The sequence below is a fragment of the Chenopodium album genome, chromosome 27 (genome assembly GCF_948465745.1).
Source record: "Chenopodium album chromosome 27, dcCheAlbu1.1, whole genome shotgun sequence".
In the NCBI taxonomy this organism is placed as follows: Eukaryota; Viridiplantae; Streptophyta; class Magnoliopsida; order Caryophyllales; family Amaranthaceae; genus Chenopodium; species Chenopodium album.
In genome coordinates this window covers 13085316-13090497 of record NC_137860.1, presented here as the reverse complement: position 1 = coordinate 13090497, position 5182 = coordinate 13085316, and the positions used below count along the sequence as shown (strand labels likewise).

General features: G+C 40.5%; 1 pseudogene; it reads left to right on the top strand.

The window, feature by feature from the left end:
- The first annotated feature begins 4570 nt into the window (after positions 1-4570).
- LOC145621692 (small nucleolar RNA R71) lies at positions 4571-4669 on the top strand (annotated as a pseudogene).
- Positions 4670-5182: the final 513 nt, after the last annotated feature.

Genomic DNA, 5182 nt, shown 5'->3' with positions numbered 1-5182 from the left:
GAAGGTCCAAGCAATATTGGGCAAAGATGTAGCCCAAGTTAAACCGGCCCACAAACTCCGGGCGAGTAGATAGCCAAAGGACTTTGAGCTCCAATTTACTCAATTTCCCCATCTCTTGCTTGGGGAACAAGACATAGCCCAATAGACGGTGTACAGCCCTAAGACAAGGTTGGTACACGTCCGAGATCTTGGCCTTGTTAGCGATGAACTCACTACCACCGAAGATGTATTCCCACCAAGAATCTTGATCATAATCCGGGAAAATGAAGTGTTCAACGTTAATAATATCCCCATGGGGATCAAAATCCAAAGCAGCGTTGAACTCTTCTAAAGATTGGTCAAAGATGTTGTTGAACAATTGGAACCGCACCCTATATACCCCTCCAATGGGTACAAGCTCCAAGGTAGCCAAGAACTCCAAGGTAGGCTCCTTGTAGGTGCGGTAGGCATCGGCGATGAAAGTCCCCAATCTCAAATTCAAAAGCAATGACCGCACATCATTATCAATCCCCAACTTCAGCATATCGGATTGAAAGTAATGGCGGGTTTGTTTGAGGGTTGTTTCATCTTTCAGATTTTGGTAAAAGGCTTTTTGTTTATCGGTGAAATTTTTCTTTTTTGGAAGAGAGGTTGGAGGTCGTGTTTGAGAGGAAGATGGGTTGGAAGTACTAGGCCTAGAAGATGTACTAGGCCTAGTGGAGGTACTTGGGCGGGGAGGTTCCTCGATGCTAACATCGGTTTTTCGCTTTTTGGTGAGTTTCTTGAGGTATTTAGACATTGTGAGAGGTATAGAAGATCACCAACAACCAATCAAGTAACAAACCAAAGAACCAAGAGCACCACACCCAAATTCACCACTTACTACCAATATCACCAAACTCTAATTTCACAATTCCCTTCAATCAAACCAATTCCAAACCAATCAACAATATCAATGCACCAAGAAAAATTCCTTTTCAATCAATCCAAGAGCAAACACAAAGCCAATACCGAAATCACCACATACTACCAACTTTCCAAAATTTCAACTCACAAGAATTCAACCAAAATTGATGAAAATCGCTACAAAATCAACAAACAACACAATGTCATGCAAAATCAATCAACAAATATCACCAAATCACAACCAAAATCAAGAACAAGCATCAAAAATCACAAAATCAATACTACACTATTCATGCTCATACAAATTTGTAATTCATGCAAATTTATGATATAATTGGCAAAATTAAAGCAAGGATTAGTGATTATACCATAAAAGAAGCAAGATAAACCAATTTTGAGCAAGCAATTCCAACTCCACACAAAACCCCCAATTTTCGGCTACCAAGAGTAGGAGAGAGAGTGAGTGAAATTTGGGTCAAATTGTGAGGAATTTGTAGTGTAGAAAGATTTGTGAGTGATTTTGAGTGAGAATGGAGTGATTTTGGTGAGAATTTGAGTGATTTTGGATGATGAATGAGGGTGGAGGAGTGCACACAAGAAGAGGGTTTGAAGGGTGATGCTCGTGAGTTAGGAGATGATGAATGAAGGAGTGAAGGGAAAAAGGAGGAAGAAGAAGGTTAAATGGCACGTTCAGCTCATGTGCGGCCGCACAGAGGTGATGTGCGCCCGCACACGCAGGCTGTGCGCCCGCACATGCCTCGTGTGCGGCCGCACATACCTGTGCGTGCTCCTTCCTTCTTTTTTTCTCAAAAATTTGATACTTACTGCCTATTTGGGTGCGCACATGAATCATGATGGTGATGAGGAACAACATAGGCAGTAGCTAAAATCATTTTCAAAGTCCTCAAAGTTGAAAATTCATGTACACACCACAAAAATTCACTAAGTATCAATTTCCTCCATTATTCAAAATATGAATTTCCTATCTCACCTCTCTAAAAATTCTTACCCTTTTACCTCAAATTTCGACTAGAATCGAACAAAATATGATTTGTGCCATAAACACCTTCCATCCATCATGCATATTTGTTGAATTCCAATCCCGCAAACGGACACCCTAAATATCCAAATAAGGGGAAAAGTAAAAGAAAAGACAAAGTAATAAAAGAAACAAAAATGAGAAAATTCAAAAATCAAAGAGAAAAGTTAGAAACTCCGGGTTACCTCCCGGGAAGCGCTTGCTTAAGGTCCTAAGCTCGACCCTTCCTCCTAATCATGGAGGATCAAAGAACACCACCTTCTTCAAGGTGGTTGATAGAGCAAATTCTTCTTCAACCTTTGGCAACTTCTCATTGTTGCTTGATGAAACTCTCACAAAATTCTTTTCAAATTCTTCTTTTTCACTTCTCAACTTCTTCCTTTTTCTTGCCTTCTTTGAGTCACGGGCCTTTTTCTTCGGCTTGACTTCAACATCCTTAGTCATGGAAGCGTTCTCTTCCTCATGAGAATTAAGCTTGAACCAATTTGGAAAACCAATGTCTTTCTCACCTTTGGCTTTTGAATCACAAATTCTTCTTCACTAACATCATTAATACTTGCACAAACATCATCAACAATCTCAAAAACATTGTTAGTAGAAGAATCAATCATGCACATACCATCAATGGAACGAGAAAGACTAGCACATGCAATATCTTGGACACAAGATAAAGACTCATGCATTGGTTTTAACTTAAAACTCTCTTCTAATTTCCCACACCTCAAAGTAATTTGACCTCCTTTGACATCTATTAAAGCTCCCGAGGTAGCTAAGAAAGGCCTCCCTAAGATGATTGGAATATGTTCATCCTCCTCAATCTCTAGAACAACAAAATCCACCGGAAAAACAAACTCTCCAATCCTTAAGGGGACATCATCAATTCTTCCCTTAGGAAACTTAATAGAACGGTCGGCCAATTGAAGTGTTATCTTGGATGGTTGAAGCTCACCAAGATCAAGCCGCTTGAAAACCGAGAAAGGCATAATGCTAACACTAGCACCAAGGTCACACAAAGCATTTTCAAAAACCATTTCCTTAATTTGACAAGGGATTGAAAAATTCCCCGGATCCTCCATCTTCCTTGGGAGTTCACCATGGATAAGAGCACTAAAGCACTTCCCTCCTTCCACCGAACTACCCTCATCAAAATCCTCTCTCTCTTTTAAGATCTCCTTAACAAACTTGGAGTACTTAGGCATGTCGGGAATTGGTTCGGTAGAGGGTGTAGAATCATGAACATCCTTAAAAGCTTCAAGGAACTTCCCAAATTGCTCATCCATTTTGAATCTCAAATATTTTTGGGGATATGGTAGATCGGGAAATCTCTCTATCTCACTCATCTTTTCACCAACATACTCTTCTCTTTTGTCAACCTCACAATAGATTTCCTTAGACTCAACCCTTTCCACTTCATTCTCCTTAGCACCACTCTCATCTCTTCCCTCTTTTGAACAAGAAACTCCCTCATCAAAATCATTTCCACCACTTGTGGCAATAGAGTACACGGGTTTCTTTGGTTCAACACCTTGGGAAGGCAAAGATGAAGGACTAGCAAAATCCTTAATAGTGCTTGCTAATTGAGTAATTTGAGTCTCAAGCATCTTATTGTGGGTCATCATCTCATTGAATTTCTTATCACTAACCGCCATATAGGTGTTAATGATCTTGGTTTGATTATCAATCAACTCTTCCAAGGTTGTCTTAGGAGATGAAGGTTGTGAATAGGAATTTTCATTTTGAGTCTTTGGAACAAAACCTGGTGGGGGACCTCTTTGAGCATTGTTTTGAAAATTTCCCTTTCCTTGATTGTTCCAATTACTCCTATTTTGATTTGAACCATAACCTTGATTATGGTTACCACCACCATGATTATGGTTTCCATTACCTTGGTTATGATTTACATAACCTTGGTTTTGATTACCATAATTATGGTTTTGATTACCATAATTATGATTTTGATTACCATAGTTTTGGCTTTGATTTTGGCTACTATAACCTTGGTTATGGTTACCACGAGAACCTTGATTCCCTTGGTTCCTATAACCACCATTATGATTATAGTTGTCAAAATTGCCTTGGTTTTGGTAATTCCTATTCCATTGGCCTTTTTGATTATCAAACCTTTGAACATTGTTGTTTGACACAAAATTAACATGTTCACACTCATTGTTGTCAAATTCATCAACACATTCATTAGGACAAACACTAGAGTCATGATCGTACGATCCACATGCATCACAAAACAAGCAACCTAAAGGCATATTATGTGAAGAGGGAGGGGGTTGAGAGTTAGAAGGAGTACCTCTCCCCTTAAATTGGGAGGGAAGATTAGAAGCTTGAGAAGAGGAAGAAGTGCTCTCCAACTTAGCTTTGATTGCGGTGACCTCCTTTCCTAAGTTTGTCATTTGGGAGGAAAGGTTGTTGATTGCATTGAGATGGTCCACCGAATACAATGAAGATTGCTTGCTTGAAGAGTCTCTCTCCCCATCTTGCCAATCCCTATAATATGTCACCACGTCCTCAATGATGTCCTCAACTTCTTCTTCGGTTTTGTTCATGATAGGGCCCCCGGCCCCTCCATCAAGACATGACTTGCCTTGGGGACTTAAACCGCCATAGAAGATTTGGATCACTTGGTATGTGGGGATTCCGTGGTGAGGGCACTCCCTTTGATACTCTTTGAATCTCTCCCATGCTTCATAAAGGCTTTCACTCGGCCTTTGCTTGAACCCTTGAATCAAGGCTCTTGCCTCCGCCGTCTTCTTTTGGGGATAGAAACGGGACAAGAAAGCCTTTGTAACATCGTCCCAAGTTCTCAAGGAGTTGGGCTTCACTTCCTTGTCTAGCCACTCCAAAGATCTTCCTATTAGAGAGAAAGGGAACAACTTGAGGCGGATGAATTCTTGAGAGACCCCATTGACTTTGATAGTGTTGCAATATTTTTCAAATTCTTTCAAATGGTTCAATGGGCTCTCATTCTTAGCCCCACTATATTGCCTTCTCTCAATCAAGGTGATCAGTGCCGGCCGGATTTCGAAGTCATTTGCCGGGGTAGTAGGTGGAGCTATTCCACTCTCAAACCTATATGCGCCGGGCACTCCAAGCTCCTTCAAGGCTATTCTAGGATTTTCACCCATTCCTTGTTCTTCTTGAACTTCTTCTTCACTTGAAGAGCTATAAGCCAAGGATCTATTATCCACTCTTCTTCTTGAAAGAGTTCTCTCAATTTCCGGATCAAGGGGAACAAGGGGACGATCA